Source organism: Babylonia areolata, chromosome 6, assembly GCF_041734735.1.
Source record: "Babylonia areolata isolate BAREFJ2019XMU chromosome 6, ASM4173473v1, whole genome shotgun sequence".
Classification (NCBI taxonomy): Eukaryota; Metazoa; Mollusca; class Gastropoda; order Neogastropoda; family Buccinidae; genus Babylonia; species Babylonia areolata.
The window spans coordinates 51,712,668-51,738,022 of NC_134881.1; the positions used below are offsets into that span (position 1 = coordinate 51,712,668).

Here is a 25,355-nt window from a genome sequence, read left to right on the forward strand (position 1 = left end):
CCACGTTGTTCAACGACTGTTTTAGCGAAGTTGATTTGAGAATGTTTTAGTTTTGTTATTAAATGTTTTAAACGTTGTCCGGCGTCCGTGTGCTGCTTCAAGAGCAAGAAAGAGAGAGATCGAGATCGAGCAAGAGAGAGTGAGAGACAGACTGAGGCAGAGAGAAAGAGACAGAGACAAGCGAGAGGCAGACAGGCAGGCAGGTTTATTCTCCACTTAATCACGAACTGTACTCTCATTTGTCTGACAACAGATGAAACAGTCAGCAAGGTACCGAGACTGTTACGATTCGCTTTTGGTTAAGTGGGTGGGGAAAAAAATCTACTTATTAAAGATAAGCCAACTATAAATGGCCTGTAAACTTAGCTCGGGCTCTATCTAAACCCACACACACCAGCGTGACTCAAGTCATGCCGACACCATGATAAATGGCTTCTATCCTGCAACGCGCGATTGCGTATCGACGAAAAAAAAAAAGACTGCTAAATATGGACTTAAAACAGGTACAAGTTCGCAAATAAAATCAGGAAGTCAATCCAATATTCTTTAATCTTTTTTTTTTTTTCACAATCATAATAATAATAACAACAATCATTATTATTAGAATGTTCAGATAAGATCAGTTCCTTCACTTGCTCCAGACCCGTGCATATCTATTCAATCATATTAAAAACGTTCCACAGGCCAGCGGTTTTCCAAAGAGGCATCCATCATCATCACACAGAGAGAGAGAGGGAGAGAGAGGGTAATGTTAATTGCTGACAGCCTTGTTTACCTGACAAGCTATAATTATAATTTTGAAACAAGAGAGGCAAGGCCTTCAAGACTCACTTGTGATACACTTTAAAAAAAAATCCAAGCTTTTTATGTATTGAGTATAATGCATTTACTGTTATATTTATATTTTTTATATTCTCTAAACATGGCACTTTGATCTGATATTCGACCGAACAAAAGATCTGTCATTATTATCATTTTTTGTTCAAACAGGAACTTCTTTTGCTAAGCATGGACGTTTTGTTTATTGCAAACGTTTTGGTGCAGACAGTAAAACAAGGAAAATTACTCTGCTGGGGGACTTAGTTTGCTTTAGACTGATCTTTCTCATCTTAAACATTACATTTTGAAATTATACTCAATACATAAAAAGCTTGGATGTTTTTTAAAAAGTGCATCACAAGTGAGTCTTGAAGGCCTTGCCTCTCTTGTTTCAAAATGTAATGTTTAAGATGAGAAATATCAGTTTAAAGCAAATTAACTCCACTAGCATTACAGAGTAATTTCCCTTTTTTACTATCTGCACCAAAACGTTTGCAAAATAAATAAAACTTCCATGCTTAGCAAAAGAAGTTCCTGTTTGAACAAAAAATGATAATAATGACTGCCCTAGCTGTTGGGTCAGAATATAAGATCAAAGTGCCAAGTTTAGAGAATATAAAAAATATAAATATAACAGTAAATGCAGTTTGCATATAATTAGGCTTCATTCTTTATTTTTTTTGTGCCCATCCCAGAGGCGCAATATTGTTTTAAACAAGATGACTGGAAAGAACTGAATTTTTCCTATTTTTATGCCAAATTTGGTGTCAACTGACAAAGTATTTGCAGAGAAAATGTCAATGTTAAAGTTTACCATGGACACACAGACACACAGACACACACACACAGACAACCGAACACCAGGTTAAAACATAGACTCACTTGTTTACACAAGTGAGTCAAAAAGCCATTAACTAACCGAACAGATTTTGTTCACGGGGTACTCTTTATAGAGACCAAATAGCTTATAGCCTCGCCGGCAACAATATCCAGGCCGTGTACCGGGGTCAACAGATCGTTAAACCGTGAACTGGTTAAAAAAAAAAAAAAAAATCAACATAAGCGGCATAAGTAGGCTGATTTTTTTTTATTTTATTTTTTTTTTTTTTTAAAGATCGATCACACACACACACAAAGTTCGGTATAATCAACACGACCCTAAAATCAGATGGTCATGGATACATACATTAGAGTGGAGTGATGGCCTAGAGGTAACGCGTCCGCCTAGGAAGCGAGAGAATCTGAGCGTGCTGGTTCAAATCACGGCTCAGCCGCCGATATTTTCTCCCCCTCCACTAAACCTTGAGCGGTGATCTGGACGCTAGTCATTCCGATGAGACGATAAACCGAGGTCCCGTGTGCAGCATGCACTTAGCGCACGTAAAAGAACCCACGGCAACAAAAGGGTTGTTCCTGGCAAAATTCTGCAGAAAAATCTACTTTGATAGGAAAAAACAAATAAAACTGCACGCAGGAAAAAATACCAAAAAAAAGAGAAAAAAAAAGGGTGGTGCTGTAGTATAGCGACGCGCTCTCCCTGGGGAGAGCAACCCGAATTTCACACAGGAAAATCTGTTGCGATAAAAAGAAATACAAATACACCTCAGTTCTTCAAACTAAAACACTGCCTCTCAGTCACACTGTAACACGGTGGGTAAGGGTTTTTAATTTGGGTTTTTTGGGGGGTCGGTGGGAGGGTGTGCGTGTGTGTGTGTGTGTGTGTCTTCGACTCGTATGTAGTTTTTTTTGCCCGATGTCATACAAATACCAGCAGTTGATTAATACGAGGGAGGCCTCTATACACGGCAACGCATCAACACACCCGCCCACCCTTTTCCCCCATGACAAGAATGAGAACAGAACACTTAGAAAGAAGTTTTGAACGAAGATCTTTACACCAGTGTCGCGACTCATCCACAACCTGTAATAGTACGGTATCCTCCTCTTCTCTGTGTCCAAACACAGCGGGGAAGAAGCGCATTCAGGTGCAGACAGGTCGCAGTTTGCCTCCGTTCTCCTAGCTGCACAAACCTTTCACGTTATTATGACACAAGACAAGACAAGACATGGTTTTTTTCAGGGAAACTCCGCCGTGGGGGAGCATGAAATCGTTACATATTTCATGTAACTATGCAAATATTAAGCTATTGTGCTCATTTTATTATTATTTTTTAATAATGGCCACACCAACTGTCTAGTTAAGACTTACATTTTTGAGAAAGAAAAGATACGAAAACAACTTTTGAACGGAGATCCTGTTTGGAGCTGTGGCGTCCTGTCAGCCTTCACCACTGTCGTTCATTTCAGTATCTTCCAACGAATTCTGGAGGCCCACCACACCCACAGTAGTGTTGGTTTTCTTCCTGCCGCTGTTTCCCTTGGTTAACATGATGGAAGGTACCACAGCCTTTTACGGCCATCGGGGCATAGCGAATTCATAATCCACTGTGCCTGAGGCTCGGCATAGAAAGGCGGGGACCAATCCTCCCCTTTCCACCACCGTTTTAACCCCCCCCCCCCCCCCCCCCCCACCCCCCAAGCGATTTCAGTAACCCATTCACACCCGTGTGCAAGTAAGGAAAATCGAAGTTCAGCGCTTCTCCCAAGGACACATACCGAAATGGGGCCTGGAACCCCGATCTCTCGTGACCCATTGAGATCACAAGTCCAAAACGCCTTTCGGATTCTGCCACGGCGCTTAAACCAGCGGACCACGGTCAAAACACGTATGGGGGTGACGTCACCGCTCTGCACATCAATCGGGGTGGTGATTGACTGTACCAGCGGTGTACTGCAGTGACTTCCCTCATCTGGGCTCCAGCCATTATCATCACTAGCAGGCACCGATGCGATTTATCCGGTGTGAAAAAAAAAAAATCAAAAAAAATCAAAAGGGCCTTTATTAACGGGAATGGAACTTCTGAACGTCACACGATCAGACGGCCTAGCCAAGACCATCCTGCAGGGTACCGTACAAGGAAGGAGGAAGAGAGGCAGACAGAGAAAGCGGTGGGAGGACAACATCAAAGAGTGGACGGGCCTGCCATTTGCCACAACTCAAAGGGCCGCTGAGGACCGAGGCAGGTGGCGCGAGCTGACCAGGCAGTCATCCATGGTGCCCCAACGACCCACCCACGGGTCAAGGGATAGATGAGATGAGATGAGAGAGTGGTTCCATGGTTTGGTGAGAGGCGCTGGTGGAGGCAGGATACACGGGTTATAAACAAAAGTGTGTGTGTGTGTGTGTGTGTGTGTGTGTGTGTGTGTGTGTGTGTGTGTGTGTGTGTGTGTGCGTGTGTGTGTGTGTGTGTGTTGAGAGAGAGAATGAAGAAGAGAAAGAGGTGGAGAGGGGGGGGGGGAAGAGGGGGGGGGGGGAGGAAGAGGGAGAGAGGGGGGAGACGGTGAGACAAAGAGAGAGAGAGAGAGATAGAGAGAGAGAGAGATATGTGCATTATGCATGAATGCACCCGCCCACCCCCTCCTTTAGATAAAGTCCTGGCTAAACCAGTCACGACTTTCGTCGTCATTTTGAAGAATCATTTGCAGGTCACGTACAAAGGAACAGTCACGGGTACCTCATTGCATTGCAAACACGTTTTCAGTGTCACAAAAGAATTAATGGGAAGGACACGGTAGAAGGGGAACGAGGACCGTTCCTATTTCACTTTGACATCAACAAAAGTCACAAGTCACATCACTAAATCAATACTACAAAGACAAACACACGACTCCCTCACCTGTCACCAGGTAAACAGGCACACCACTGGCCCAGGGTGAAAACACGAACCAACACCGACACACACCAAAGGAGGAGGTAACATGGAAACGCCCCACGACTTCACAGACGGCACCCAACAGCTCACACACGCCGTGGAACGGTGACCCGTCTCTTGAGAGAGCTCGGCATCAACAGCAAAGGGGAATCTTTCTCCCCCAAACCACATAAATTCTTGAATTCTGCTCTGATGTCCAAATATTTAAGAACAGGAACAGGCCACACACATATTCCAAGGAAAGCAAGTGCGTAAGCTCAGCGTTAAGCTGATTATAAACACGAAGGGGAGAGAGGGAAGGAGACAGGGTGGTGAAGGAGAAAGGGTGGTGAAGGATACGGATACGGATACGGATGTTTTATTCAATATAGGCCATGGCCCCTCATGAAGGGGTGGTGTAAACAAACATTACAGAGGTAATATATTCAGATATGTAACACAACACAGTTGTAACCTGATAATGAGAAAAACAGTTATTATCTGCATTTAGTCTTATTCACACAGAATAACAAAAAAAAAAGCGGAAAACTAGCACACACTCAACTGCATATAGTATTTCTAATCTTTAAGGCTTTATACAAGTAAATTGCTAGCTGTTTATTAACGTGTTCCTTAGTGGATGACATAAGCAAATACAGTCTGAACAAGGAGGGTTGCCCATGAAATGTTGAAGGTATCAGCTGATTTCCGAGATCACTTAACACAGGACAACAAAGCACAAAGTGGTGGTGAAGGAGACGGGAAGAGAGAGAGGGGGGAGAGAGAGAGGGGAGGGGAGAAGGGAGAGAGAAAGGGGGGAGAAGGGAAGGGGGGGGGGGAAAGGCGCACATGAAAACACGCACAACACAAACTTGCGATATGTTCAAGTCTCAAATCCTGGAACTGAAATCATCTTCAGTGTTGACGATCTTCAGCAGTTCATTGCTTTTTCAACTCCTTGTTAAATAGTCCAGTTGGTTCGCTGTTCTAGTTGTTAGTTTTTTCATTAGAAATATGTTATATTGTTATGATTTTTTGTTTATTTTTTAAACAAAACATAAATCAATAATTTTCACACACACACACACACACACTTTCACTTGCACGTATGCGTACACAGTAATCCCCCCCCCCCCCCACCTCCTCCCACTCGATTTTTTTCCTTCCCTCGTCTAATATCACTTACAGTGAAAAGACGTTAAACTAAAGAACGAACGAACGAACAACACAAACGCCACGAGCCGTGACAATCCTGAAAGCCCGGCTTCGTTGGACAGACCACGTCATCCGAACGGATGACTTCACAATTTCCAGATCGCAAAATCATTAAAATCAATTGTCAAATTCTTGTAACTGAACAGTGTGTTCCTTTTCCATTTTGAAAGTATGTGTTATTATATATACTTTCTTTTAGTAGTTTGCATGCTACAATTAAAAAAAAAACAATTATTACCCTCCGTGTGGCCAAAACCTCCGACTCTTTTTTTTCGGGGAGGGGCAAATTGACATTGTCCCCAAAGACAACAAAAACCTGTTAAGTCTGATTCGAGTCAGCCACGAAACGAAAACTGGCCAACAGCGCAAACCAATTCCGAATAGGCTTGGTTTGTGTCAGTTTGGCGCAGTGCAGTAGTGTATGACACAAAAACTTAGCTGACTGTGACTGAACACTCAACCCAAATAAAACACTGTCCCTAAGAGACCAGCTAACCTGTAAAGCCCCCCCCCCTCCACCCCCCACCCCCACCCCTTCCTGCCCTCACCCTCCGCCCGCTTTGTGGAGCGCGGGATCCGTGAGTTTTTTTTTTTTTCAAAACACAATGTTTGTTCAAATGTTAGTTATGTCGTTTGGAACGCAGATTCTGATCACAAAAACCAAAAACCTAACCACCACCACCATCACAACAACAACAACAACAACAACAACAACATCATGCCTTTTCCTCAGTTTCGTCTCCCTAAAACAAAGCCCAGGTAATAGAAATCATCACAATGTCTTTGATCGCTCTCCCGTTTGAATGACTTGAGATCTACAACAATGAAGCATTTCAGCTTTTCACCTCTCCCACTAACAAGTAAAACGCATTGTTTCAAGCGACTCCCACCAAACAATGAACATTCCGCAGCACGACAGCAACAATGCATAAAATAATGAAGAGAGGGGCAGGGGGTTGGTGGTGGTGGGGGGGCGGGGGGGGGTGTGTGCCGGGATGGAGACAGAATAGGCAGGGAGGGAGGGAGGGAGGAGGAGAGAAAGAGAGATGGGCGGGAGAGAAAGAGAGTGAGAGAGGGAGAGGGGGAGGGAAGAAGACAGAGGGAAAGAGAGGAGGGAGAGAGAGGGGGGGGGGGAGAGAGAGAGAGAGAGAGAGAGACAGAGAGAAAAAGAGAGGGGACAGATAGAGAGAGAGAGTCAAGATTGTTTTTCACACTTCAGGCCTTGGCCTGTCGTGAAGGGGAAATGTGTGAAGAGAGAGAGAGAGAGAGGGGGGGGGGGGTAGGGGAGAGAGAGAGAGAGAGAGGAAGAAAGAGGGAGGAAAGAGAGAGTAACAGAGGTGAAGGCAGGTGGAGAGAAAGAGAGATTGAAAGAGAGATAAACAGAGGGAGAGAGAGAGAGATAGACACAGAGAAAAGGAGAAGAAAGGAGTGTAAATTTCTGGGGTGATGGGGTGGGAAGCCGGAGAGAGAGAGAGAGGTGCAGAGAGACAGAGACAGAGAGAGAGAAAACGGGGTGGGAGAGAGAGAGAGAGGGGGGGTGCAGAGAGACAGAGACAGAGAGAAAACGGGGTGGGAGAGAGAGAGAGGGGGGGGGGGTGCAGAGAGACAGAGACAGAGAGAAAACGGGGTGGGAGAGAGAGAGAGAGGGGGGGTGCAGAGAGACAGAGACAGAGAGAGAGAAAACGGGGTGGGAGAGAGAGAGAGAGAGAGGGGTGCAGAGAGACAGAGACAGAGAGAGAGAAAACGGGGTGGGAGAGAGAGAGAGAGAGGGGGAGGTGCAGAGAGACAGAGAGAGAGAAAACGGGGTGGGAGAGAGAGAGAGAGGGGGGGGTGCAGAGAGACAGAGACAGAGAGAAAACGGGGTGGGAGAGACAGAGAGAGAGAGAGAGGGGTGCAGAGAGACAGAGACAGAGAGAAAACGGGGTGGGAGAGAGAGAGAGAGAGAGAGAGAGACAGAGAGAGAGACAGAGACAGAGAGAGAATCAGATGAACAACACTCCCGGTTCGTTCAAATCAATCATGACCTAAACCAGCCAAGCGGTATTTCGGTGGTGTTTTCAAGGCATTCCAGCGCCAAGGAGATTTCAAGTGTTTATCAAGTGTAAAGTGACTCAAAAAAAAAAAAAGGCGCGTATAGGTAATGGAGATACTTGTTGACGGTATTCCCCCCCATCCACACACCCCCACGCCTCCCCAAGCTACTTCCTGTACGCACCCACACACACGACCACACACACACACACACACACACACACACGTACCACTGTATCCCAGTACGGTTATCTCCAAGTACTACCATGTTATACGCATGGGTGCAAAAAGAGCCACACCCCCTGACAACGCGTTTTGTCTGATCTGTTTTATCTATTTAAAAAAAATGAAAAAAAAAAAAGATAGATTGAGAGAGAGAGAGAGTGTGTGTGTGTATGTGCACGCGGTAGAAATTCAGCCCCCCCCCCCACACGCTCCCCCCCCACCCTCCCCCTCTACCCCCCGAAGAAAGAAAACTATGCAAGCTTAAAAAAACAAAAAACAAAAAAAAACACACAGAGGTCCTTAACTTCTTGTGAATGTACCCTACTGTGGATTCAGCTCCTGCGTCTGAGATTACCCCCTTGCTGTGTGTGTGTGTGTGTGTGTGTGTGTGTGTGTGTGTGAGAGAGAGAGAGAGAGAGAGAGAGAGAGAGAGAGAGAGAGAGATTCCTGGGCATCGTATCTCTTTCAATCACCTCCTCTCATATCAGGAGGAAGGTGGCAGAATGGTTAAGACGCTCAGCTGCCAATACAGAGAGTCCGTGAGATGTGGGTTCGAATCCCGCTCTCGCCCTTTCTCCTAAGTTTGACTGGAAAATCAAACTGAGCGTCTAGTCTTTCGGATGAGACGATAAACCGAGGTCCCGTGTGCAGCACGCACTTGGCGCACTGAAAAAGAACCCATGGCAACGAGAGTGTTGTCCTCTGGCGAAATTACGTAAAATGAAATCCACTTTCATAGGTACACAAATATGTAAGCATGCACTCAAGGCCTGACTAAGCGCGTTGGGTTATGCTGCTGGTCAGGCATCTGCTCAACAGATGTGGTGTAGCGTGTATGGATTTGTCCGAACGCAGTGACGCCTCCTTGAGAAAGTGAAACTGAAACTGAAACTCTCATATCAATCCGTGTGGAAGGGGCGCGACTCTGTCGGAGCCTGTTGGCGAGCACAGTGTCTGCCTGACTTCTATTTGTTTTCTTCTTATGCTGGACATGTGCTGCTGCCAAAAAGAAAATCTCTGTACCAAAGTATAGACAATATAAAGTGTGTGTATTGTGCCGCCTGACATTAACACCATGAACTGAGTTCAGCCACACCGGACATACATACATGCTGCTTCAACCCCTAACACAAAATTGAAGGCTACAGAAATGCTTTAAAAAAAAATAATAATAAAAAAAAAGGAACAGGAAAAAAAAACTTCCTCTACCTGGCTTCTACCTAGGTAAATCTGATCCTTCAAATTCTACAGTCAAGTCTTTTCCATGATTCTCGAGTCAGTCTTTTTTTCTTCTTCGTTTCTTATTCTTCTTTTGTTCCTATCGTGAGTAGGTCAGTGGGTATTCGGAGAGGAATAGGAGGCGGGGTGGAGGTTAAAAAAGAGAGAGAGAGAGAGAGAGAGAGAGAGAGAGAAAATACAGAGAAAAAAAAAAGAAAAAGAAAAAAAGATGACGACACTCGCGTCATTCCTATTCAGAGTCTCGAACAATGGAATACGACGATATTCTCGACTCCAGCGTTTCACCCTTTTTTTTTTTTTTTCTTGTCAATCTGGCACGTCCGGTTACTCCGCCAAAAATGAAGCGTCTGTCACGTCTTGGTGAGTTCTAGCACCCACCCTCCAACACACACACGCACGCACGCACACACACACACACACACAACACAAACATACATATACACACGCACAGACATTATACAACACAACACACACAGAGTGATTGAGACGAGGTGATTGAAAGAGATACGATGCCCAGGAATCTCTCTCTCTCTCTCTCTCTCTCTCTCTCTCTCTCACACACACACACACACACACACACGGATTGAGGGGAGGTGATTGAAAGAGATACGATGCCCAGGAATCTCTCTCTCTCTCTCTCTCTCTCTCTCTCACACACACACACACACACACACGGATTGAGGGGAGGTGATTGAAAAAGATACGATGCCCAGGAATCACACACACACACACACACACACACGGATTGTGAGGAGATGATTGAAAGAGTTACGATGCCCAGGAATCACACACACACACACACACACACACACACGCGCGGATTGTGAGGAGGTGACTGCAAGAGATACGATGCCCAGGAATCTCTCTCTCTCTCACACACACACTCACACTCACTCACTCACTCACACACACACACACACACACACACACACACACACACACACACACACACACACGGACTGAGAGGAGGTGATTGAAAGAGATACGATGCCCAGGAATCACACACACACACACACACACACACACACGCACACACACACACGGATTGTGAGGAGGTGACTGCAAGAGATACGATGCCCAGGAATCTCTCTCTCTCTCTCACACACACTCACACTCACTCACACACACACACACACAGAGAAATTGGGAGGAGACAAATGAAAGAGATACGATGCCCAGGAATCAGTCACACACACACACACACACACACACACACACCCCTTCGCTTCATATTTCCCCGATGATGTGGAATCTCTAATCTTTCTTGTGCCTCTTGCCTTTTTCTGCTCTAGCCTCCGCTGTGTTGTGGGAACTTGTGCGTTCCTGTACTATGTATGCCGTGCCGGTGGACTGCTTCCAATGTTTTGACACGGGATCAAAGCCACGTTTGTGTGGTGTCACCCCTGTCCTGTCCGAGAGACGGGTGTGGTATGGGGGGGGCTCAGAGTGTAGTTATTAGTGGTGGTGTTGCTCAGGCTGTCTGAGGAGGTTTGCTGGCATGTCAGTCAGCAGGTGTGTGCGTGCGTGCGTTCGTGCATGTACTCTGTGTGTGTGTGTGTGTGTGTGTGTGTGTGTGTGTGTGTGTGTGTGTGTGTGTGTGTGTGTGTGTTTCCCTGGCATTGTTTCTCTTTCAATCACCTCCTCTCGATCACTAAAAGTGACAAACGCACATTGCTACGTCGTTCGTTTAATTAGTCTTTTTCGGCCGAAAATCTTTCTCACATTTCTTAGGCCGACCCCATTCCCCACCCCCCCCCCCACCCCCCTCCCCCAACCACCACTATTCCAACCCCCAGCCCTTTCACACCTCTAACCACGGTCACTTCAATTACCGCAAACAAAGCCTTCAACAGTGGAAAATCAAGTCACGCCGGGTCTTAACAACAACTGGCTGTAAAACATCCATCTCGCTCGCTACCTTTCAGCTTCAGAGAAAGGAGCTGCACTTGATTTAAAATTAAACACTTCGACGCTAAAAGGAAAAGCAAGCAAACCCACCAGGATTTCAAATGTACAGCATTAAACAACTGAAAGAAAAAAAAAGGGGGAGGGTGGTGGGGTGGTGGGGGTGGTGGTAAGAGAAATGAAAGAAGAAGGAAGAAAGGGGAAACAATAATCTGTTTAAGGAAAAAAAAAAAAAGGTGGGTGTGGGGGTGGGTGGTGGTGGAAAGAAAACTGGAATGATCAAACAAAAATAGAAGTTGTGGTAAACAATTCACAACAACAACACCAACATTAATAGTAATAATAATAATAATAATAATAATACTAACAATAATAAGAAGACGAAGAAAAGAAGGAGCAGAAGAAGAAGAAGAAGAAGAAAAAGAGTAGAAGAAGAAGAAGAAGAAGAAAAAGAAGAAGAGAAAGAAGAAGAAGAAGAAGAAGAGGAAGAAGAAAAAAGAAAAAGAAGAAGAAGAAGAAACAAACAAACAAAAACAACAACAACCACCAAACGAACAAAAGAAAGAAAGTCAGAAGGAAAGAAAACATAAAAGCTAAAATATCAACAATAACTCTCAATCCACGGACGTCATTCGAAAATCCAAAACCCAAAGCAAAACTTCAGAACCAATATCAGATGCTGTGAGGAGTAAGAAACACCTTAAACCCCCCCCTCCACCCCCCCAAACCCCTAAACCTCACCCCCAATCTAGTCCTTCCAATTCACAGGACACAACCGGATGGGACATAAAAATAAGAAGAAGATTTTATCAACACTGCTGTAAAATGAATGTGTGTGTGTGTGTGTGTGTGTGTGTGTGTGTGTGTGTGTGTGTGTGTGTGTGTGTGTGTGTGTGGTCTGTTTAATGTCTTTTAACTGCTATCAATGCGTACCGTCTTCAATTTGACCTCTTTCCACTATAACTATAAGGGAGAGAGGGGAGCGGGGGGAGCTGGTTCAAACCCAACAAAACAACTGTGTCCGAACCAAAGACATCAAACGTTTCTGAGATAATAATAATAATAATAATACAACTGTGTGCGCGTGAAACACATATAAATACACACACAAGCGCGCGCATACACACACACACACACACACACACGTAAATATACATATACATATATATAATACATACACAAGACACACACACCTAGACATATGGACACACACACACACACACACACACACACACACACACACACACACACACACACACACACAGAAACAACAAAAGCATCAAGACAGTATAGACACAGGGCAGAGAAACAGAGCATGACTTGCCTGTTTTACTCAACACCAATAAAAAAACAAAAAACAAAACAAAAACAACAACAAAACACATTCAAAACGAAACAGCGGCAAAACGAACAATACCCACACAATCACACACACCCTTGTTACGAAACACTGACAGCCAACACTGCTTGGCTTTGAACGTGGTGGTGGTGGTGGTTTTGGTGATGAGTGGTGGTGGTGGTGGTGTGGTAGTGAGTGATGAGTGGTGGTGGTGGTAATGGTGACGGTAAGGGTAACCAACCAACTCCCAACACAAGAAGGGTCGACACCAAAAGCCCTTTACCCCACAGCTGCTCAGATCGTATCTTTACAACCGACACGAGTGGTTGAAATGGGGGGGGGGGGAGGGTGTTAATAAGGCGACAAAAGACAGAGACAGAGAGAGACAGAGAGACAGAGACAGAGAGTAACACACACACACACACACACACACACACACACACACACACACAGAGTAACACCAACACACACTGACAGACACACACACAGAGACATCGGAAACAGAGGGAGAGAAGAAGCATGGTAGGTCGGAGAGCGAGGAGAGACAGGACTGCACCGTTATCGATACGCGCGTCTCTGACGGCACTGGCACAAGCTCAACCACTACTTCAAGTTAGCCTTTCAGCTCCCCTGGTGGTCGCCCCTTCCGTCTCGGTCACGTCCCCCCCCCCTGGGCTAAAGTGCACACCCTGTTTGGAGTTGGCGTGTGAAGACACGAACCCTGGGTCGGTGTCGCCCGGGGAAAAAAACAAAAACAAAAAAAAAAACTGCCGAATAAAAAAATAACATAAAAAACAACAACAAAAAACACTGGACCGGTGCTGTTTCCGTTGGTAAAAAAACAAAACAAAAAACAAACAAAAACACCCTCTCCCTGATCAGCATCATTAATCACTTCATAGAATTAGGCTACGTTCACGCTAAGTAACTGACAACATTTGGCCGAGAATTAGTGCACGCGTCATTTAATACTGCGCTTTCCCGCCATGTAATGGAGTTGTGGAGTGATAATAGCCTAGAGGTAACGCGTCCGCCTAGGAAGCGAGAGAATCTGAGCGCGCTGGTTCGAATCACGGCTCAGCCGCCGATATTTTCTCACCCTCCATTAGACCTTGAGTGGTGGTCTGGACGCTAGTCATTCGGATGAGACGATAAACCGAGGCCCCGTGTGCAGCATGCACTTAGCGCACGTAAAAGAACCCCCCCCCCTCCCCTCCACACACACCCGATTAAGATGAGTGTTGATTTTCTCAGACGGAGGGTGTCTTTTTTTTTATTTTACCTAGGGAAAAATTGCACGGTGGTGCTTTTCTTCCCCGTACACTGGAGAAGGCACCGCAGATTTAAATACCGTGGTGACCTTCGACCACCGCGCTACGACGCAACAGTTACGTTGTGTGTGTGTGTGTGTGCCCTCACTGAAGTGGTATGGAAGTTATAGTAGTAACCCTATTTAGTGTGTGTGTGTGTGTGTGTGTGTGTGTGTGATGTGTTCATATATATATATGTGTGTGTGTGTGTGTGTGTGTGTGTGTGTGTGTGTGTGTGTGTGTGAGAGAGAGAGAGAGAGAGACAGAGATTGATTAAGAGACGGGGAGAGAGTGAGAGTGACGGAGATACTAAGAGTGAGACAGAGAGAGAGACACACACACACACAGAGGAGAAAGAGTAAGAGAGACAGAAACAAGAAAGAGTTGAGACACAGAAAGATACATATTGAAGAGAGAGAGAGAGAGACAGAGAGAGAGAGAGAGAGAGAGAGAGAGAGACAGACAGACAGACAGACAGAGAAAAACAATGGTGGGTGGTACACAACTTAAAGGTGTCGACAAAGCAACATGCAGATGATGAGAGCTCTCTGTCCGGATTCAAACTGTCAATCGTCCTTCTTTCTGTTTTTGTATGATAGTCAGTCGCGTCCGACTGGGACCATCAGAACAGCAGAGGAGGTAACTGCTGTCCCGACTGTCTGGGCTGGTTAACTACATCCCCACTCTCTCTCTCTCTCTACCATGAGGGTTTTTTTTGGAGTTAGCGTTGTGTGGTTCCCAAAGGCCAACGAGATACCCCAAGGCTGGAGCGCTAAGAGCCAGTGCAGTTCTGCCTCTTAGTTTGAGTTATAGTCCTTCACAAAAGGCTAAGCTGTACATGATTTTCCACTGCAATGGAGAAACCAGATAATACAGCTCTCACTTTACTGTTGGTCCATCTGTAAAAACTGATGGTGATCTGTGATATAAGCTGAGTGTTGGGTCTCCCCCCTGTTTTACAAAGCTGACAAAAAACTGTAGCATGGTATATCACGATCCGCGTTCTCAGTCAACTCACGTGGTTTAGTTAGTTAAACCCAGTCTCTGAACCAACAACAACTAGAACAGTTCTTATCACAATCTGTAGTTAACTACTAGCAACCCTCACATTAGCCTATGAAAGTAAAAAGCAACGGTTAGTATTAACGACAACAACATCAAGACAATGTCTACTATTTGCAACTTAAAAAAAAAAAGTGAATATCAAAACTCTTCACACATAAATGTACACGCGTACGAACACACACACAAACACACACAAACATACACGTCTAATTTCACTCAAAGTGAAAAGACGTTAAATTAAAGAAAGAAAGAAAAGAAACACACACACACACACACACACACACACACACACACACACACACACACAGAGGTTCATTTACCTGACAATGTTTTCTCAGCCCCAGCAATGTAGTAAACGACTCCTTGTTGTGTCTTGTGTTTGTGTCACAAACAAACGGCGACACCGGCCGCACACCCACAAGGCACAAACCCCAAACCCCTCCACACCCTCCTCCCCACAACAACAACAACACACACACAAAAAAAAGGTCCGCCACTACCACCACCGCCCCCTTCCACACAACGGCACAGTACGTTAGGTTCTGCAGTTCATACGTTCACGCCGATCTCGATCTCTCTTGCTGTATTCCATCCACCACACGTCGACAACAGCAGCACCCGTTATATTATTATTACCACTTCACATCGATCCTATCTGTGTGCTTGGTGAGGGCGGGGGGGAGAGAGACAGGGGGTTGGGAGGTGGAGTGGGGGGGTGTACCGTCGGTAGGCAAGTGGGATATATATGTATGCATATATATCTGTATCTGGGTCGCCGATCAAGTGGAAGTCAATCCTCTTTTGGGAGGGGGTGGGTGAGTGAGTGAGTGAGTGGGTGGGTGGGTGGGTGGGTGGGTGGTGGCAGCTCTGACAAATGGGGTCTTAACAGTCACTAGACTGGTTAAGTCTCCCCCACACCCCACGCCCCCTGTGAGGGTAGTAACCGTTAGTTCCGATTTGTTTTGTTTTGTTTTGTTTTGTTTTTTTCCCCCACCACCACCACGAGTCGGTACCAGCAAACTACGAAACAAACTAACCGCAAGTCAAATCTGGAGTGGTGGACGTAGGTGGTTTGCTCCCTGCACCACAAATACTGCCTTAAAAAAAGAAAAAGAAGAAAAAACAAAACAAAACAAAAAAAACCAAAAACTTCAGTGGCCCCTTTTCGGACATGAAAGATTTCTGAAAACATTAAAAAAACAAACTAAATACTCCTACTAGATCCATCATAATGCGAGCTTCAAAGAATAAAACATGAGTTTATATTCTTTTATATGATCATACTGAAAGCGTCCAACACAGCATTGCAAGTTTTCATGAATTTGCTGAGTTCGCTTGTAAAAAAAAAACAGCTACAAAATGATAACACGCACTTCCATATACAAATACTTCACGGGATACACCCTTTCCATGGACACCAGCAAAACTGGGGCACTACACCAATATAAATAAATAAATGAAAAGGAAATGAAATAAAATAAAGAAAGAAAGAATTCAGCACCAACAGTATTCATGTAACATTTCCTGCAAAATACGGGTTTCTCTCCGGGAATTCAATTTGCCCGCCCCAAACTGAAGTGATAAACACAAACAGTGATTATTACATTGAAGTGTATCAAATTCGAGATACAACACAATCACCCCAGAAAATACTACCCCCTCCCCTCGCCCCCTAAAAAAAAAAAAAAGAAAGAAAGAAAAAAAGAACAGAAATAAAATAAAAACCAGAAACAATACAGCTCTCAGTCTCGCTACAGTCCAATTCTTCCTCGAACAAGCGTTCCCAAACCCGATGACAGCCTCTCTCTCTTTGTCCTCGAGATTTCTTGTCGTGAAGTTCCCGACTACTTACTACCAACAGGCTTATTACAACAATACCTAGTCGCCACCGCCTGCCACCACTACCACACTACCTCACCCAATCCGTCACACACACACACACACAAGCCACGGTCATTCATTCATTCACTCAGTAAGCCACCACACCCACACGCACACACTGGTCTCGTGATTCGCTCAGTTCCATCTCTTTCCGACCGGTCGACAAAAAAGAACAGTAAGGCCGTGGTTATACTGAACCGTGCCAAACGCGCCGCACGTTTTGCGGCGCAAATTGCGCGTTCGGTTTCAGGAAAATCCTTCTCTGGGCTTACTGGGGACGGGTGAATGTGGTTATGCTGAGCCGTCTTGGACCCGTAAATTTTACGCCGCGTTTTGCACGGTCGTGCAAACCGAGCGCACGCGGCCGCACGGGTGAAAAGGGACTAAACTCGTGCTTGATTTTTTGGATAAATAACGACACTTCCTTTCCAACATGGACGACGAGAGGTTGATCGCTGCAGTGAGGATTCGAACTTTTATCTATAACAAAGACGACAAGAACCACTGGTTTCATTCTAAAATACGCCACGAATTTCTCTTCATCACTCCATAGCTGGGGCATAAGATGATGATATGCGCCATGAAGGTGTCGCACTTTGTTGATGGGATGAACGGCAAATCGACGATTTCTTCTGCCTAATTGTTTTTTTCTCCACCACCACCACAAAAGCAGCTTCTTCTTTCTCGTTAGCGCCATTTTCTCATATGTATGTGCCTGTTTCCGCGGGTATTGCATCAGCGCAAGCAAAACCTGCGGCGTGTGTGGTACGGTTCAGCATAACCACATGCGCCGCTTAATTTGCGCCGTAAAACGTGCGGCGTGTGTTGCACGGTTCAGTATAACCACGCACGCAGATTTCCACAGCGCACTCGTGGCTGAAATACCTCGAGTGGGGAGGTGTTGATAATGATAATAGGCCACCTGTGGCTATGACGTTGTCGTCGTGCCCGAGATGAGACCAGTTCTACCCAGTGAGAAGGCGCCCCCTCAGAATCACCGGTCTGAGTGTGCGTGCAAGCTGTCTGGGCATCAGTTTTGTGCCTAAACTCGTCTGGGCGTCGGTCGGCTGGTATCACAGCTCGCGTCACTCGGTTGATGCCAGTTTTTAGTTTGCGTTACTGATTTCAACTTTAAACCCTCTCGATGGGATTAAACTGATGTATGTTACAGTCTACTATTGCACTTCATTAATTCTGTACCTGGATGTGTCTGTCATCTCATGGGCCACCTGTGGCAATGACGTTGTGGTGCCTGAGAACGACTATAGTTTTTCTGCATGTGTATGGCATTGCCTACTCATCACCTGCTTCGCGCTGGCAAGGATGGGAAGGGGGGGGGGAAGCAGGTGTGTGTGCGCATGCGCGCGCGCGTGTGTATGAGAGAGAGAGAGACCATGAGAGACAGAGACCAACAGAGCGAGCTAGAGAGAATGAGAGAGAGAGACAGACAGACAGACAGAGACAGAGAACGAGCTTTTATTGAGGGGAAAAAAAAGGAATAAGCACATGTATAAGGCTTGTTTTCATCCTATCCTCAGGGAAGGAAAAATGATAACAAAAACACAATGCAACAGTCATAAAATTACATAGGTAACTTTCAAATCATGGGAAAGAGACACAGAGAGAGAGAGAGAGAGAGAGAATGTATGTGTGTGTGCGTGCGTGCAAAGTGTGTACGTGTATGCATAACATGGTTCCACCAAGACCTTCAAGTATCGGCAGGGCTGAGAAAGACCACCTTAACAAGTTTCCTTTTCTTCTGGAACCAACACCACCACCTATCTAAGTAGCAAGGGGCGGGGAATGGCTAAGGTAGACAGACGGATGTGGATTAGGAGGTGAGAGAAGGGAGAAGGGTTGGGCAGGCACGGGTCCTACTTTTCTTGAGGCAGACAACAAATTGGCTAATTGGGGGAGGGGGGGTGTGGGTGGGTGGGTGGGGGGTGGGGGTGGGCAGTGTGCTTTGCCTGCCGTAGGCAACAAGTGACCAGGTGAGGTGCGACTTTCTTTTTTCTTTTTTTCTTCTTTTCTTTTCTTTAATTCTTTCTAAGTTTGACAGCATGTCTTGACTTGCTTGTGTGTGTGTGTGTGTGTGTGTGTGTGTGTGTGTGTGTGGCGGGCAGGCTGGCACTGAGGCAATAATCCCTGGTGAGCTGGAAAGTGGTTCCACTTCATGGTCACACCGTAAGACATGGGGTCTGCGACATTTGTGTCAACACTATGTGTGTGTGTGTGGGGGGGGGGAGAGTGTGTGTGTGCTTGATTGGCCTTGTCGGGTTTTTTTTTTATTATTATTATTTTTTTTTAGAGGGTTTGTGCTTGTTGCTACTGTGTGGTAGGTGTGTGGGTCTTTAGAAGAGTGGGGGCGAGGTAGTGGGGGAAAGGGACGAGGGGGGCAGGGCAGGGGAGGGGAGGCGGCAAGGGGGTTGCGAAGTTAACTGAGATAGGGAGAGAGGATGGGTGTGGGAGGAGAGGGAGAGAATGAGTGAAAAGCGGGTGGGTGAGAGAGAGAGAGAGAGAGAGAGAGAGAGAGAGAGACAGAGACAGAGACAGAGAGACAGAGAGAACAATGACCAGTTTTAAAAAAAACAACAACTATTGTCTACTCGGCGTGATAACACCAATGGAAAAACGGTCGAGAAAGAGCAGAACAAACTTGCGCACACATCTCACGTACGTTGCATGATCGTTGAACCACACACACACACACACACACATGCAAGCACACCCACGCACGGATGCATTCAGACATAAATTAATTAATGTACATAAGAGTTCATACTCGCACAAAGTCCCCAGCATCATGCCCCACCACCCCTATCGACCTCGCCTCTTACCTCGTACAAGACAGAGAAAGAGATAGTGAGGGGGGGGAGGGGAGGTGAGAGAGGGGGAGAGAGAAGGGGGAGAGAGAGAGGGGTGGAGAGAGAGAGGGGGGGAGAGAGAGAGGGAGAGACAGACATACAGACAGACAGCGTGAGACTGAGATCGCGTCCGTTTCAGTTTCTCCACCTCATCTCTTACCTCGTACAAGACAGAGAAAGAGATAGACAGGGGGGTGGAGAGAGAGAGGGGAGGTGAGAGAGGAGGTGAGAGAGGGGGGAGAGAGAGAGGGGTGGCGAGAGAGAGAGGGGAGAGACAGACAGACATACAGACAGACAGCGTGAGACAGAGATCGCGTCCGTTTCAGTTTCTCCACCTCATCTCTTACCTCGTACAAGACAGAGAAAGAGATAGACAGGGGGGTGGAGAGAGAGAGGGGAGGTGAGAGAGGAGGTGAGAGAGGGGGGAGAGAGAGAGGGGTGGCGAGAGAGAGAGGGGAGAGACAGACAGACAGACAGACAGACAGCGTGAGACAGAGATCGCGTCCGTTTCAGTTTCTCCACCTCATCTCTTACCTCGTACAAGACAGAGAAAGAGATAGACAGGGGGGTGGAGAGAGAGAGGGGAGGTGAGAGAGGAGGTGAGAGAGGGGGGAGAGAGAAGGGGGAGAGAGAGAGGAGTGGCGAGAGAGAGAGAGGGGGGGAGAAACAGACAGACAGACAGCGTGAGACAGAGATCGCGTCCGTTTCAGTTTCTCCGGGAGGCGTCACTGCGTTCAGGACAAATCCATATATACGCTTCACCGCATCTGCTACCAGGCAGATGCCTGGCCAGCATCACATCCCTCCCTACGCGCCTAGTGTCAGGCTTAGTCAACGTGGATTTCTTCCTGAGAGGAGGACAACATTCTCGTGGCCATGGGTTCTTTTACAGTGCGCACGGGACCTCTGTTTAATATCCTGTCAAACTTGGGAGAAAGGGTGAGCGCTGGGTTCCAGCCAAGAACACTCATGGGCTCTGTATTAGCCGATGAGCGTCTGAACCATTTTCTCCACATGCCAACACACAGGAGAGACGCACTGATCTGACTGACTGACTGACCATGTATATATACATTGTGGAAAAGTAACATCCGATTCTCCACAAAATTCAAACTCTACAAAGCCCTGGTGGTCTCCATTGTACTGTATGGTTGCGAAGCATGGACACTGACGGCCGAAACTGAAAGGAAGAGCCAGGCCTTCGAGAACAAATGCCTGAGGAAGCTCTTTCAAATTTCCTGGATCGAGCACGGGACCAATGAATATGTACGGAGCAGAATTAAGAACCTTGCTGGACCTCAGGAACCTCTCCTTTCAGCTGTGAAGAGACGCAAGATGATATGGTTTGGGCACAACACTCGACACACCAGTCTGTCCAAAACAATCATGCAAGGCACCATCGAGGGCGGGAGAAGAAGAGGAAGACAGCGGAAGAACTGGCATGAGAACATCAAACAATGGACCGGACTCCATACACGTGAGCTGCTGCCGGCGGCTGCTGGCAGAGACAGATGGAGAAGGGAGGTTGCGTCTGCTCTCACAACTCTGTCCCTCCCACCCCCAAACCCACAATGCCTCCTCCCCCATCCACCCCATCACCTCCCAACCCCCCACTGCTCTCACAACTCTGTCCCTCCCACCCCCAAACCCACAATGCCTCGTCCCCCATCCACCCCATCACCCCTCCCCTCCCAACCCCCCCACTGCTCTCACAACTCTGTCCCTCCCACCCCCAAACCCACAATGCCTCCTCCTCCCCCATCCACCCCATCACCCCTCCCCTCCCAACCCCCCCACTGCTCTCACAACTCTGTCCCTCCCACCCCCAAACCCACAATGCCTCCTCCTCCCCCATCCACCCCATCACCCCTCCCCTCCCAACACCCCCACTGCTCTCACAACTCTGTCCCTCCCACCCCCAAACCCACAATGCCTCCTCCCCCATCACCCCTCCCCTCCCAACCCCTCCACTGCTCTCACAACTCTGTCCCTCCCACCCCCAAACCCACAATGCCTCCTCCTCCCCCATCCACCCCATCACCCCTCCCCTACCCTCCCAACCCCCCACTGCTCTCACAACTCTGTCCCTCCCACCCCCAAACCCACAATGCCTCCTCCGCCATCCACCCCATCACCCCTCCCCTACCCTCCCAACCCCCCACTGCTCTCACAACTCTGTCCCTCCCACCCCCAAACCCACAATGCCTCCTCCGCCATCCACCCCATCACCCCTCCCCTCCCCCCCCCCCACTGCTCTCACAACTGTCCCTCCCACCCCCAAACCCACAATGCCTCCTCTCCCCCATCCACCCCATCACCCCTCCACTACCCTCCCAACCCCCCCACTGCTCTCACAACTCTGCCCCTCCCACCCCGAAACCTGCCCCTCCCTTCCAATACAAAAAAAAAGAAAAGAAATGAAAAGCTCCTCAAAAGACATACTGTTTGTCCATGTCAGATAACTTGCTTGACATCAGACCTCAACACCCTTGTTGTGCCAGAAGTTTATCTCTGTGGGAGTACTGACCTGTGCAGGTTTTGTGAGCCAAGAAAGAGCCTTGCATGTGAGCTGCCGGGACAAGTTCAGTGCATGTATGTCACGGCAGGGATAAACCTCACTTCAAAGCATGGGAGGGAGGGGGTGGGGAGGTGTGTGTGTGTGTGTGTGTGGGGGGGGGGGGGGGTGTAGAAGGCAGAAGGGTTTTGTGTGGGCGAGTGTGTGCATGTCTGTGCACAGTGCTTGTGTGTGTGTGTGTAGTGTGTATGTGTGTGTGTGCGCGCGCACGCGTGCATGTGTGTGCTTGTATGTACATGTGCATGTGTGTGCGTGTGATTATATGCACACACACACACACGTCTGTGGGTATTAATGTATAACTTATTAAGCGTGCATGTGTGCGCGTTCATTTTGATGTCTTTCCAGTTTAAGTGATATCAGGCAAGTTGGCGGGTGTTTCAATATGAGAACGTAGTGCACAAAAGTGTATGAAAGCTGACATACATTTGCCAGTGTTACACACCAGTGTGTCAGGAACAGTGGAAGTGAAGGAAACAGACACAGAATTCCTCCAGCACAAGACCCAGGTTATTTTCAGACATAAATACTAATAGCAGCCAGAAAAATGTATCCCCACCCAATCAGCTGTTCAATGGCAGTTTTTGACTCACTTGTGTAAACAAAGTGAGTCTATGTTTTAACCCGGTGTTCGGTTGTCTGTGTGTGTGTGTGTGTGTGTGTGTGTGTGTGTGTGTGTGTGTGTGTGTGTGTGTGTCCGTGGTAAACTTTAACATTGCCATTTTCTCTGCAACTACTTTGTCAGTTGACACCAAATTAGGCATAAAAATAGGAAAAATTCAAGCTTCATAATAACAAATACAAAACACATTTTAACGATTAGGTTTTTTTTTTTTTTTTTTTTTTTTAAAGTGTATCACAAGTGAGTCTTGAAGGCCTTGCCTCTCTTGTTTGTTGTTGTTGTTGTTACACCCCTGACTTACTAACTACAAGAAGGCGACATCTACTCTATTATTTCTGTCCCACCCTGCATGGTATTTTAGCAGCATAACCCTAACTCCTCCTTGTCCCCAACCCTCCATAATCCAGCTGGACAGCCACACTCTGTGTCAGCGAAGCGCTCACTCTTAGGTCCCTATGAGGCCCCACAAAAGAGGAGACCCTGCACTGCTGCTGAGTTACTTTTTTTTTTTTTTTTGTGGCATTCGGTACTGCCTGTTCTGGTTCAAAAGACATGCAGGGTACGCATCACCTACTGTGTAACACTCCTGACAACAATATTCAATAATCCCTTTGGAAGGAATGTGGCACAATGGTTAAGACGCTTGTTTGCTAATCATAATACAGAGTCCATGAGGGTCTGGATTTGAATCCCGCTCTTTGACTGGGAAGTCGAATTGAGTGTCATCCCCGAAAACGGAGTACGGCTGCCTACATGGTGGGATAAAAACGGCCATACACGTAAAAGCCCACTTCGCGTATGTACGAGTGAACGTGGGAGTTGCAGCCCACGGACGCAGAAGAAGAAGAAGAAGAAGAACTGAGTGTCTAGTCGTTCGGATCTGACTATAAACTGAGGTCCCGTGTTCAGCAAGCACTTGATGCACTGGAAAAAACAAAACAAAACCCATAGCAGCAACGAGAGTGTTGTGTCTAGCTTCTTCTTCTTCTTCTTCTGCGTTCACTCGTATGCACACGAGTGGGCTTTTACGTGTATGACCGTTTTTACCCCGCCATGTAGGCAGCCATACTCCGTTTTCGGGGATGTGCATGCTGGGTATGTTCTTGTTTCCATAACCCACCGAACGTTGACACGGATTACAGGATCTTTAACGTGCGTATTTGACCTTCTGCTTCCATATACACACGAAGGGGGTTCAGGCACTAGCAGGTCTGCCACATATGTTGACCTGGGAGATCGTAAAAATCTCCGCCCTTTACCCACCAGGCGCCGTCACCGTGATTCGAACCCGGGACCCTCAGATTGACAGTCCAACGCTTTAACCACTCGGCTATTGCACCCATCGTTGTGTCTAGCAAAATTCTGTAGATGAAATCCACTCGGATAGGTTCACAAAAATATATATATATATACATGCACTCAAGGCCTGACTAAGCGCGTTGGGTTATACTGCTGGTCAGGCATCTGCCTAGCAGATGTGGTGCAGCGTATATGGATTTTTCCGAACACAGTGATACCTCCTTAAGAAACTGAAACTGAAACCTTTGGTGTGGAGTCAGAGTGAACACCAGTGTGTCCCTCCAACAACAGTCCCAATCAATCTGCAGATGTGAAGGAATTTGACAGCAACTGGTAGCAAGCGAGGAAGTGAAGGGGAACTGTGTGCATGTGTATAAGCATGAACATGTGAATACATGTATGTGTGTGTGTGTGTGTGTGTGTGTGCGCGCGCGCACACACACACATGTGTGTGCGTGCATGCATGTGTTCAAATGTTTAATCTTTAGATCTAAATCTATACTGCTTTGTAAAGCAACACAATTACAAACAGCAAACTGAATTATCATTAGTTCATAATTATTTCTTTTTTTGTTTTTTTTTTTTCCCCCCCCCTCCCCCAAAGTGGGAGGTGCGATTTTGCAAAGTATGCTACACTACGCACAGTTTTTAAACCCAAATGGATGTGGGGTGGGCTTTTACTAGATATTGGGCATTCATACAGCATATAAATCTCATCCTCCCCACCCCTACCCATGCCTTTAGGCTGCTGCTGTCAAGCAATCCTGAAGTATGACTGATTGATGTACACGCACACACAGTAAAAAAATACGTAATGCATATATAATGCATTATAATGCAGGGAGACTTCCTGAATCGATCTTCTCACTGTTTGACATTTTGATTTGAAGGCCTTGTGAATCGTCATGGCATACTTACTGACTGCTGATAAAAAATCTGCCCCCCCCCCCCCCCCCCCCCCCCCCATCCCCCCTGCAGACTGGGGGCTTTGTGTACTCACAAAACTGGGACAAGGAAATGAGCTGTATATATCAGCCTGCTGTCTGCAGTCTCTGGTGGTGGTGGCCATAGGTTTCTGACTGACTAAATGCCATTATTATCTCAGACACAGGAACATTTCTAAAACTTTACCCATGACCTTATGAATGATAACATCTGATTTTGCACAGTTTGATCAAACAGGTGTTACATGTCATCAGTATATCGCTCTACCC

General features: G+C 46.7%; 1 protein-coding gene across 1 annotated transcript in view; it reads right to left on the reverse strand.

The window, feature by feature from the left end:
• The window catches only part of LOC143283439 (myosin light chain kinase A-like), an 84,182-nt gene that overhangs the window by 55,999 nt on the left and 2,828 nt on the right, over nucleotides 1–25,355 (reverse strand). The window lies entirely within an intron of this gene.